The sequence below is a fragment of the Pongo abelii genome, chromosome 15 (assembly GCF_028885655.2).
Source record: "Pongo abelii isolate AG06213 chromosome 15, NHGRI_mPonAbe1-v2.0_pri, whole genome shotgun sequence".
Taxonomy (NCBI): domain Eukaryota; kingdom Metazoa; phylum Chordata; class Mammalia; order Primates; family Hominidae; genus Pongo; species Pongo abelii.
In genome coordinates this window covers 38,670,472-38,683,537 of record NC_072000.2, presented here as the reverse complement: position 1 = coordinate 38,683,537, position 13,066 = coordinate 38,670,472, and the positions used below count along the sequence as shown (strand labels likewise).

The window sequence follows — 13,066 nt, the reverse complement described above, 5'->3', positions numbered from 1 at the left end:
GCACGGTGGCTCACGCCCGTAATCCCAGCACTTTGGGAGGCTGAGGCGGGTGGATCACGAGGTCAGGATATCGAGACCATCCTGGCTAACACGGTGAAACCCCGTCTCTACTAAAAAATACAAAAAATTAGCTGAGCGTGGTGGAGGGTGCCTGTAGTCCCAGCTACTCGGGAGGCTGGGGCAGGAGAATGGCGTGAACCCGGGAGGCGGAGCTTGCAGTGAGCCGAGACCGCGCCACTGCACTCCAGCCTGGGCGACAGAGCGAGACTCCGTCTCAAAAAAACAAAAACAAAAACAAAACAAATCGACAACTCAAAGCAACATAAAAGCATAGAAATTCTAATGGTTTTATTTTGGGCATTTATATTTTTGTCATTATTTCCAAACTGTTATAGCTCAACCAAAAGTAGGCACCAAGGCAATGTGCCAAATTTTTCCTTCTTTCACTTTGTAACATAAATTGTATCGTAGCACTATGACAAAAATAAATTCAAGTATTATGATAATTTATCTACTTGAAAACATAATGTGGTCTACATTTATCATTTAGTGATACATATAGAGCTAAAAAGGTAAATTTGGATTGAACCATTTCTGCGTAAGGCTGGGAAAATAAATCTGAATAAAATTTGATAACCAGGAATGTTCATCAAATAAACAAGACATTCTTAGGGTTTTAATATAGCTACATATATATACTTTGATAGAGAATATTTTTTAAGTTGTCCGTCAAACAGAACAATATATTTTCATCAAAAATAATGCACAAGAAAAAAAGATGATAAAAATAAAAATGCATTTTAGGTTCAGTCTAAGCATAAAGAAATTTTTTTTTTTTTTTGAGACAGGGCCTTACTGTATCACCCAGGCTGGAGTGCAGTGGCACAATTATGGCTCACTGCAGACTCAGACGATCCTCCCACCTCAGCCTCCTGAGTAGCTGGCGTGTGCCATCACACCTGGCTAATTTTTATATTTTTTTTTCGCCATGTTGCCCAGGCTGAAGAAGTTATTAAAATCATGGTAGTGGTTTCACTTGTGGAGCACAATATGCCAGGTACTTTGCTTTCTTTGTATTAACTCTTATTCCTCACAACAATTCTGAAGTATTACTGTAACTACCAGCATGTTATAGATGAGGAAACAAAGAAAGGTTAAACAACTTGCTCCAACGACACAGCTGGTAAGCAGCAGAGCCAGGATTGAAACCCAGGCATTCTGATTCCACCACCTACACACTTAGCCATTCCGCCCCAATGAGAATGAAAATGTCAAAAAATACAAGGCCAGTAAGTGTTAGGAAGGCAAGAAATTTCCACACCAAAGGTGAGTATGTTATTTGGAAAGATTTGGATGGAAATGAGTAAAGTATGTTTCTTTTTAGAAGTCTTTTAGTAAGCTTTAAAGCTCTATATGTAAGAAGCAGATGAAAATACCAAGTGAATTTTTAGGTTTGATGTTATGTAAGGTTTTGTTTTGTTAATTAAAATTTGGTCAGGTTTTGTGTGTGTGTGTGTGTGTGTGTGTGTGTGTGTGTGTGTGTGTGTGTGTGTGTGTGTGTGTGTGTGTGTGTGTGTGTGTGTGTGTGTGTGTGTGTGTGTGTGTGTGTGTGTGTGTGTGTGTGTGTGTGTGTGTGTGTGTGTGTGTGTGGTGAGAATATACCAGTGATATCCAACCACCAAAATTTTCTTTTTTTTTGAGACAGTCTCACTCTGTCAGCCAGGCTGGATTGCAGTGGCGTGCTCTTGGTTCACTGCAGCCTCGATCTCCTAGGCTCAAGTGATCCTCCCACCTCGGGTCCCAAGCTGGGACTACAGGCACACATCACCACACCCAGCTAATTTTTGTATTTTTACCAGAAACGGGGTTTCACCATGTTGGCCAGGCTGGTCTCAAACTCCTGGCCTCAAGTGATCCACCCGCCTCAGCCTTCCAAAGTGCTGGAATTACGGGTGTGAGCCACCATGCCCGGCCTAGAATTTTCTGTATTGTATTAGGCATAAAATAACTAGCTTTCTTTGCACACTATGCCTAGACTCAGTAATTTTAATGTTGGAGAGCTGTGCATCTTCATCTAAAATCTGTAGAACCCTGACTGTCTTCTGATAAGAATCTATAACAAATATAAAGATATAATCCTTTTTTTTTTTTTTTTAGACAGAGTCTTGCACTGTCACCCGAGCTGGAGTGCAATGGTGCGATCTTGGCTCACTGCAACCTCCGCCTCCCGGGTTCACGTGATTCTCCTGCCTCAGCCTCCCGAGTAGCTGGGATTACAGGCGCACACCACCACACCCAGCTTATTTTTTGTACTTTTAGCAGAGATGGGGTTTCACTATGTTGGCCAGACTGGTCTCGAACTCCTGACCTGGTGATCCTTCCACCTTGGCCACCCAAAGTGCTGGGATTACAGGTGTGAGCCACTGCGCCCGGCAAAGATATAATCCTTTAAGACATTATATTATTGATTCTGTTAAAGACAAATTATCTTTATTATAATAAAGACATAATCCTTGAAAGGATGATATTATTGATCTTTAAAGATCATGATTAAGAATGCCTCACCTCTCAGAGCAAGATCATACTTTTTTTTTAACACAGTAAGAAGCAAATTGCAAAAAAACAAGGGACACACATCAACTGAAGAGTTTCACATTCTTATTTCCTACGAAGTGGAATGTCAAGAAACATGCAGCTATTTCTTGTACCAATTCTGACAGAATTGAGATTATGAACCCCTTAATTGATTTCCCAAGGTCAGAAAGTGTGGGCCAATGATGATATCCAATAACAATTCCCACCTCTTTTGGGTCACTGAGGAACAAGTTTCCCTTTCTATATAAAAGCATAAAACACAAGCAAACATGATTCCTGAAATATGGAAATATGCAGACATTATATGTTCTCACTTGATGCAGATATGAGACCTCTCTCTCTGGAAAAAGGCTCACAAAACTTTAGCATACCTTGCTTAAGAAAAATAGTCCACAGTCACAGGCTGCAAAGGAAAAGCCTATATGCAGCAATGTCAGAGGAATCTCAGACCTCAGGTAGGGGAGTTTCTTAGTGTCAGATTCAACTGAATCATCCCTCTTACAAACAAGTATTACTGTGCAATTTCTTGGCTGTTTTTCCACTTATGATCCAAGTGGTACCAACAATGCACTGTGTTAGGCTAATGAGAGAAGCTTTTAAGCCAAGCGAAGCTAAAAGATATAACATGCTCTTCAAATGAAGAGAGAAAAACATAATGAAAGGACTGCAAAAAGTAGCATATGCATGCCAAACTCAAAAGAACCTATATGGCAGTCAGCACCACATTAATAAAAGGAAATGTACCGTAGTTACCAGCTTACAAGGCATATTTTTACTTTAAAAGACTCCAAAAATTGGCCGGACGCGGTGGCTCACACCTGTGATCCCAGAACTTTGGGAGGCCGAGGCGGGCGGATCACAAAGTCAGGAGATCGAGACCATTCTGGCTAACATGGTGAAACCCCGTCTCTAACAAATATACAAAAAATTAGCTGGGCATAGTGGCGGGCGCCTGTAGTCCCAGCTACTTGGGAGGCCGAGGCAGGAGAATGGCGTGAACCCGGGAGGCAGAGCTTGCAGTGAGCCTGAGATCGCACCACTGCACTCCAGCCTGGGCGACAGAGCAAGACTCTGTCTCAAAAAAAAAAAAAAAAAAAAAAAACACTCCAAAAATTATATTATATTACATATGCCTATATTACAGATAAAGGCCAGTACAAGAGAAATAGAGCTTAGGGTCTTAGGTAAGCAATTACTGAAAACTGAGTACCTACCTACCCCTAGTGGCAAAGTGTGGAGGAAAACTATCATAGCAAGATTTCACAGCGCATCCATTAACTACAAAATTAGCTACAAAAAAAAGCCAAAGGCTACCCAACTGACTTAGAGGTAAAGTTTAAATTAATCCCCAGCATGTGAGGTGTAAACTCATCATTCCTACAACTCGTGGCTCAAAAGCAAAGAAGGCACTAGGTTCAAGCTTCATGTAACCCCTAAATGTTTGGAACGTGATAATTAGAACTTGGGGCGGAATTTTGAGGATGATGACTAATTTAGTGAATCCAAAGAATGACAGTGCTAAAGAGATCAAATCATGTAGACTTAAGCTGTGATGATGGCCTTCTGGTTTTGGACATGATCATTTACTTGGCTTTACCAATAACTATTCATTTATCAATAACTATTCGTAAGTCTTGAGGGAGATCAGTATTTATATAGTTATTTAACCATGATTCTCACTGACATGGTTGTTTTTATTAGACCTCATTCAAATTCTCTGGCTGCTCTCTGTATTCAAATACTAAAATATTTTACTCTACATAAGCATCAAGTTGAAATTCCTTCACATTTTAATTTTCAATACTTTGTTCCATTTTTTACTGAAATATTTGCTTGTATGTGTATATGTACCAGAGCTACCTGTAAAATAAATTCATTCAAATTTATTTTATGATTTGCTGTTTAGATTTTCTAAATTCACTAAAATACTAATATATTAATTTTGCTGTTACATTAATATGCATATTATGGGGCTTTAGCTCCAGCAAATTTCCTGGTTTTTTTGCCACCTGTTTATCAGTATTCATGTACAACATTATATTTCTTTTTAGTTATGTGATACTATATTTCACAATACTAATAATATTAGTACATTATTACTGCATATTAGAACTTAGGACTTACTCTCACATTGTAACATACTGTATTTACTTGAACAAAATAATGGTTTATATAACACACATTACATGATAAAAAGAATTTAATTTTTTCCAAAAAATTTCTCCAGAAAATTGTGAAGCATTGGGCATATATATACCTTTGTATCTTATATACCATTAAATATGATACTTTCAGAACACTGACATCTATCACATTTAAATCATTAATTTCTGTCTGGGTGGCGTGGCTTATGCCTGTAATGCCAGCACTTCTGGGAGGCCAAGGCAGGTGGATCACTTGAGCCCAGGAGTTCAAGACCAGCCTGGGTAACACAGGAGACCTTGTCTCCATAAAAAATTAAAAAATTGGCCGGGGACAGTGGGTCACGCCTGTAATCCCAGCATTCTGGGAGGCTGAGGCAGGTGGATCACTTGAGGTCAGGAGTTTGAGACCAGCCTGGCCAACATGGTGAAAACCCAACTCTCTCTCTTTTTTTTTTTTTTGATACAAAGTCTCACTCTGTCCCCCAGGCTGGAGTGCAGTGGCACAGTCTTGGCTCACTGCAACCTCCACCTCCCAGGTTCAAGCAATTCTCCTGCCTCAGCCTCCTAAGTAGCTGGGACTACAGGCGCATGCCACCACACCTGGCTAATTTTTGTATTTTTAGTAGAGACAGGGTTTCACTGTGTTGGCCAGGCTGGTCTTGATCTCCTGACTTCAGTAATCTGCCCGCTTCGGCCTCCCAAAGTGCTGGGATTACAGGCGTTAATCACCCATCTCTACTACAAATACAAAAATTAGCTGGGCACATGCCTGTGGTCCCAGACTTGGGAGGCTGAGGTAGGAGAATTGCTTGAACCCAGGAGGTGGAGGTTGCAATGAGCTGACATCGTGCCTCTGCATTCTAACCTGGGTGGCAGAGTAAAACTCCATCTCAAAAAATAAATGAAATAAAATAAAAAATTAGCTGAGTGTTGTGGCACACTCTGATAGTCCCAACTACTCAGGAGACTGAGGTGGGAGGATTGCCTAAGCCCAGGTCAAGGTTGCAGTGAGCCATGACTGCACCACTGCACTCCAGCCTGGGTGACAGAGCAAAGACCCTGTCTCAAAAAAAAAAATTAATAAATAAAAAATCATTAATTTACCCTTTCTTCATTTTGTAGTTTGTGATATTTAATTTCTCAGTTTGTTGTTGTCTCATAATTACATGAGTACTGTAAGCTTAAGGAAGCTACACCTAGTTTTATGGTTACATATATTTAACATTATAATAAAATTCAGGAAGAATTCAATGTTGTACGGTATTAGAGCTAGCTAGTGGTCTAAGTTGGGAGTATATCAAAAAAACAATGGAGTCAATTTTAACAATAGTGAAAAACAAATGGAAATGTGTTCAAATTATTAAAGGATTTAATTTTGGTATTTGGTTTGGCTGTGTCCCCACCCAAATCTCATCTTGAATTGTAGCTCCCATAATTCCCACGTGTTGTGGGAGGGACCTGGTGGGAGGTAATTGAATCATGGGGGCAGTTTACCCCATACTGTTCTCATGGTAGCAAATAAGTCTCATGAGATGCGATGGTTTTATAAGAGGAAACCCCTTTTGCTTGGTTCTTATTCTCTCCTGTCTACCGCCATGTAAGATGTGCCTTTCACTTTCCACTATAATTGTGAGGCCTCCCCAGCCACATGGAACTGTGAGTCAGTTAAACCTTTTTCATTATAAATTACCCAGTCTTGGGTATGTCTTTATCAGCAGCATGAAAACAGACTAATACAGTAAACTGGTACTGGTAGAGTGGGTGCTGCTGTAAAGATACCCAAAAATGTGTAAGCAACTTTGGGACTGGGTAACAGGCAGAGGTTGGAACAGTTTGGAGGGCTCAGAATAAGATAGGAAAATGTAGGAAAGTTTGGAACTTCCTAGAGATTTGTTAAATGGCTTTGACCAAAATGCTGATAATGACATAGACAATGAAATCCATGCTGAGGTGGTCTTAGATGGAGATGAGGAATTTGTTGGGAACTGGAGTAAAGGTGACTCTCGCTATCTTTTAGCAGAAAGACTGGCAGCATTTTGCCTCTGCCCTGGAGATTTGTGGAACTTTGAACTTGAGGGAGATGATTTAGGGTATCTGGCAGAAGAAATTTCTTTTTTTTTGAGATGGAGTCTCGCTCTGTTACCCAAGCTGGAGTGCAGTGGCATGATCTCAGCTCACTGCAACCTCCACCTCCTGGGTTCAAGCGATTATCCTGCCTCAGCCTCCCAAGTAGCTGGGACTACAGGCGCATGCCACCATGCCCAGCTAATTTTTATATTTTTAGTAGAGACGGGGTTTCACCATGTTGGCCAGGATGGTCTCGATCTCGTGACCTCATGATCTGCCAGCCTCAGCCTCCCAAAGTGCTGGGATTACAGGCATGACCCACTGCACCCAGCCTCTGGCAGAAGAAATTTCTAAGCAGCAAACCATTCAAGAGGTGACTTGGGTGCTGTTAAAAGTATTCCATTTTAAAAGTGATACAGAGAATAAAAATTCAGAAAATTTGCAGCCTATGTGATAGAAAAGAAAAACCCATTTTCTGAGGAGAAATTCAGGCTGGCTGCAGAAATTTGCATAAGTAATGAGGAGCCGCCAGGTGCGGTGGCTCACGCCTGTAATCCCAGATGAGACTTTGGACTGTGGACTTTTGAGTTAATGCTGAAATGAGTTAAGACTGTGGGGGACTGTTGGGAAGGCATGATTGGGTTTGAAATGTGAGGACATGATATTTGGGAGGGACCAGGGGCAGAATGATATGGTTTGGCTATGGACCTGGTGGTATATAAATGAATCATGGAGGCAGTTTCCCCCATACTGTTCTCATAGTAGTGAATGAGTCTCATGAGAACTGATGGTTTTTTAAGGGGAAACCCCTTTGGTTCTCATTCTCTCTTGCTGCCTGTACACCCATTGTATCTAGGCGGGCAGATCACCTGAGGTTGGGAGTTTGAGACCAGCCTAACATGGAGAAACTCCATCTCTACTAAAAATACAAAATTAGCTGGGCGTGGTGGCATGTGCCTGGAATCCCAGCTACTCAGGAGGCTGAGGTAGGAGAATCACTTGAACCCAGGAGACAGAGGTCGCAGTGAACCGAGATTGTGCCACTGCACTCCAGCCTGGAAACAAGAGCGAAACTCTGTCTTAAAAAAAAAAAAAAAGGAGCCAAATGTTAATCACCAAGACAGTGGGGAAAATGTCTCCAGGGCATGTCAGAGACCTTTGCAGCAGCCCCTCCTATAACAGGCCCAGAGGCCTAGGAGGAAAAAATGGTTTTGTGGGCTGGGCTCAGGGCCCCCTGCTGTGTGCAGCCTTGGGACCTGGTGCCCTGTGTCCCAGCCACTGTAGCCATGGCTAAAGGGTGCCAAGGTACAGCTCAGGCCACGGCTTCAGAGGATGCAAGTACCAAGCCTTGGCAGCTTCCATGTGATGTTGAGCCTGTGAGCGCACAGAAGTCAAGAACTGAGGTTTAGGAACCTGCACCTAGATTTCAGAGGATATATGAAAATGCTTGGATGTCCAGGCAGAAGACTGCTGCAGGAGCAGGGCCCTCACAGAGAACCTCTGCTAGGGCAGTGCAGAAGGGAAATGTGGGGTTGGAGGGCCCCCCCAGAGTCCCTACTGGGGCACTACTTAGTGGAGCTGTGAGAAGAGGGCCACCGTCCTCCAGACCCCAGAATGGTAGCTCCACCAACTGCTTGCGCTGTGCACCTGGAAAAGCCACAGACAACACCAGCCTGTGAAAGCAGCTGGGAAGGGGGGCTGTTCCCTGCAAGGCCACAGGGGCACAACTGCCCAAGGCTGTGGGAGCCCACCTCTTACATCAGCATGACATGGATGTGTGACAAAGGAGGAAAAGATCACTTTGGAGCTTTGAGATTTGACTGCCCCACTGGATTTCGGACTTGCATGGGGCCTGTAGCCCCTTTGTTTTGGCCAATTTCTCCCATTTGCAATGGCTGCATTTACCCAATGCCTGTACCCCCATTGTATCTAGGAAGTAACTAACGTGCTTTTGATTTTACAGGCTCAGAGGTGGAAGGGACTTGCCTTGTCTCAGATGAGATTTTGGACTGTGGACTTTTGAGTTAATGCTGAAACAAGTTAAGGCTGTGGGGGACTGTTGGGAAGGCATGACTGGTTTTGAAATATGAGGACATGATATTTGGGAGGGACCAGGGGCAGAATGATACAGTTTGGCTGTGGACCTGGTGGTATATAAATGAATCATGGAGGTGGTTTCCCCCATACTGTTCTCATAGTAGTGAATGAGTCTCATGAGAACTGATAGTTTTTTAAGGGGAAACCCCTTTTGCTTGGTTCTCATTCTCTCTTGCCACCATGTAAGATGTGCCTTTTGCCTTCCACCATGATTGTGAGGCCTCCTCAGCCACCTGGAACTGTAAGTTCATTAAACCTCATTTTCATTACAAATTATCCAGTCTTGGGTATGTCTTTATCAGCAGCATCAAAACAGATTAATACAGGTATATAGTACTTATGCTGTGAAACATCACTTCAATAAAAACTGAGAACTGAAGGATAGCTTTTGTAACTAAAATGCCAATTTAAGGACCTAATAGAATCAGAATTTTAAAGAACATTTTCAATTTCCTCATTTTAGCAGAAAAAGAAAGATAAAGGGAAGCTGAACAAAGTATCCTAGACCTTTAGTTGTCCTTTGTTTTATTTATTTACTTATTTTTTAGATAGGGTCTCACTGTCACCCAGGCTGGAGTGCAGTGGTGCAATTTTGGCTCACTGCAGCCTTGACCTCCTAGGCTCAAGTGATCCTCCTGCCTCAGCCCCCCAAGTAGCTGGGACTACAGGTACACACCACTATGCCAGGCTAGTTTCTGTATTATTATTATTATTTTAAAGATATTAAGAGTCTCACTCTGTCACCCAGGCTGGAGTGCAGTGGTGAGATCTTGGCTCACTGCAACTTCTGCCTCCCAGGTTCAAGTGATTCTCGTGCCTCAGCCTCCTGAGTAGCTGGGATTACAGGTGCCGGCCACCATGCCCAGCTAATTTTTGTATTTTTGGTAAAATCAGGGTTTCACCTTATTGGCTAGGCTGGTCTCAATCTCCTAACCTCAAGTGACCCATCGGCCTTGGCCTCCCAAAGTGCTGGTTTTACAGGTATGAGCCACCACACCCAGCCTAATTTCTGTATTTTGTAGCAGTGGAGTTTCACCATGTTGCCCAGGCTGGTCTGGAACTCTTGGGCTCAAGTGATCAGCCCACCTCAGCCTCCCAAAGTGCTGGGATTACAGGCATGAGCTACTGCATTCAGTTGTTTTTTAGATGAGGTCTCCCTATGTTGCCAAGGCTGGAGTGCAGTGGCTATTCATCAGCAGTGACTATTCATAAATGATCATAGTTCATTGTGACCACCAACTCCTGGACTCAAGCAATTCACTGATTTGCCCACCTCAGCCTCCCAAGTAGCTGGTACTACAGGTGTGTGTCAATGTCTTGCCACTGTGCCTGTCTTGTTATTGTTGTTTTTGCTTCTGAAAAATATATAAAATATATATATATAAATATATATTTAAAATATTGTTTGTGTCAGACACACAAACATTTAAAACTATGCCTAAAGCCATCAAGGTTATTATGGCCAAAGGTTTCAATTTCCTTTTTTGGTCAAAATGCAAAATTGATACCCTGAGAATAGAGTCACAAACGTGTACCTAGAAAAGGTAGTATGCATCAGTTAATAAGAAACTACTTTGGAGAACAGTATTTTCTCTGTTGTCAAATGTTTATAGCTTAGTAAGCTTTCTGAAGAACACACAATACATCATTTTAACATGGTATATAATTTTCTACAGGGTTATTCTAGTCTTTAGCTAGCAGAAAAACTAGCTAAAACCTTTTTATTTTAGTTTTTAAAGGGATATAAAACCTTTGCCCAAGTTAACAAGAAAATCTCAATTGCATTCTTTTTTTTTGAGATGAAGTTTCACATTTTTGTTGCCCAGCCTGGAGTGCAGTGGTCCGATCTCAGCTCACTGCAACGTCCGCCTCCCGGGTTCAAGCGACTCTACTGCCTCAACCTCTCAAGTAGCTGGGATTCCAGGCACCCACCACCACACCCGGCTAATTTTTTTTATTTTTATTAGACACAGGGTTTCACCACGTTGGCTGGGCTGGTCTTGAACTCCTGAACTCATGATCTGCCCGCCTCGGCCTCCCAAAGTACTGGGATTACTGGCGACAAGATCTTTTTTAAACAGGAGTCATAAAAAATTAGCACCATAAAAACTGTTTCTTTCATTCTTCTACAAATCAATCACTTGCTGAAGATCAGTTCATACTAATTCAGAATACACTGTTATACCATATATATTATCTACTTGATGTCAATAATGAATAGGCATATTAATAAATTATTCCAGTATTTTCAATTCCTTAATTTATTTAAAAGCCATTGTTCTAAATGAACCATGCAGCAATCCAAGATAACCAAAAACCAAATCAACTTTGTCACGGTCTCATGATTTATGTTTTTAACTTTCATTTTAGATTCAGGTCATTTTTTTTTTTTTTTTTTTTTTTTTTGAGACGGAGTCTCGCTCCTTTGCCCAGGCTGGAGTGCAGTGGCGCACTCTTGGCTTACCACAGCCTCCACCTCCCGAGTTCAAGTGATTCTCCTGCCTCAGCCTCCCAAGTAGCTGGGACTACTAGGTGCATGCCACCATACCTGGCTAATTCTTTTGTATTTTTGGTAGAGATGGGGTTTCACTATGTTAGCCAAGCTGGTCTCGAACTCCTGACCTCATGATCCGCCCGCCTGGGCCTCCCAAAGTGCTGGGATTACAGGCATGAGCCACCGTGCCTGGCCTTTCTTTTTTTGTTGTTGTTGAGACAAGAGTTTTGCTCTTGTCGCACAGGCTGGAGTGCAGTGGCACGATCTTGGCTCACTGCAACCTCTGCCTCCCAGGTTCAAGCAACTCCTCTGTCTCAGCCTCTTGAGTAGCTGAGATTACAGGTGTCTGCCACCACGCCCAGCTAATTTTTATACTTTCAATATAGGCAGGGTTTCGCCATGTTGGTCAGACTGGTCTCGAACTCCTGTCAGGTCATTATTTTTAATATATAATAGTGACAACCTAATACTTGCAATTATTTTTCCTTTAGAAGATGTATACATTAGCTATTATCATCGAAGTATATCAAGTTCTTCAAGTATATTTTTGGTATGTAGAAAACATAACAAAAATGGCTTTAAAAAAATGAAAGATTAAGCCAAGCATGGTGGCTCATGCCTGTGATCCCAGCACTTTGGGAGGACAGAGTGGGCACATCACTCGAGGCCATGAGTTCAAGACCAGCATGGCCAACATGGTGAAACCCCATCTCTACTAAAAATACAAAAATTGGCCGGGCACAGTGGCTCATGCCTGTAATCCCAGAACTTTGAGAGGCCGAGACAGGTGGATCACCTGAGGTCAGGAGTTTGAGACCATCCTGGCCAACATGGTGAAACCCTATCTCTACTAAAAATACAAAAATTAGCCGGACATGGTGGTACGCACCTGTAATCCCAGCTACTAGGGAGGCTGAGGCAGGAGAATTGCTCAAACCTGAGAGGTGGAAGTTGCAGTGAATGGAGATCATGCCATTGCACTTCAGCCCGGGTGACAGAAGGAGACTCTGTCTCAAAAAAAAAAAATTAGCCAGGTGTGTTGTCATGTGCCTGTAATCCCAGCTACTCAGGAGGCTAAGGCAGGAGAATCACTTGAACCTGGGACGCAGAGGTTGCAGTGAGCCGAGATCGTGCCACTGCACTCCAGCCTGGGCAACAAAGCAAGACTCCATCTTAAAAAAGAAAAAAAAAAAAAAATCAATGATTGGCTGGGTGCAGTGGCTCAGGCCTGTAATCCCAGCACTTTGGGAGACCAAGGCAGGTAGATCACTTGAGCTCAGGAGTTCCAGACCAGCCTGGGCATGAGCCACCATGCTTGGCCTCTTAATTTCTTTTTTTTTTTTCTTTTGAGACAGAGTCTCACTCTGTCACCCAGGCTGGAGTGCAGAGGCACGATCTCGGCTCACTGCAATCTCCGCCTCCCGGGGTTCAAGAGATTCTCATGCGTCAGCCTCCCGAGTAGCTGGGACTACAGGCATGCATCACTACGCCCAGCTAATTTTTGTATTTTTAGTAGAGACGGGGTTTCCATGTTGGCCAGGCTGGTCTTGAACTCCTGACCTCAGGTGATCCTCCTTCTGTCACCCAGGCTGAAGAGATCCACACTTCAGCCTCACAAAGTGCTGGGATTACAGGCGTGAGCCACCGTGCTCGGCCCCAGGCATAGTTT

At 42.8% G+C, this 13,066-nt stretch overlaps 1 long non-coding RNA gene across 1 annotated transcript in view; it reads left to right on the top strand.

The window, feature by feature from the left end:
* LOC129049746 (uncharacterized) overlaps positions 1-13,066 on the top strand; it is a 29,499-nt gene that overhangs the window by 1,804 nt on the left and 14,629 nt on the right. The gene's annotated exons all lie outside the window — the stretch shown is intronic.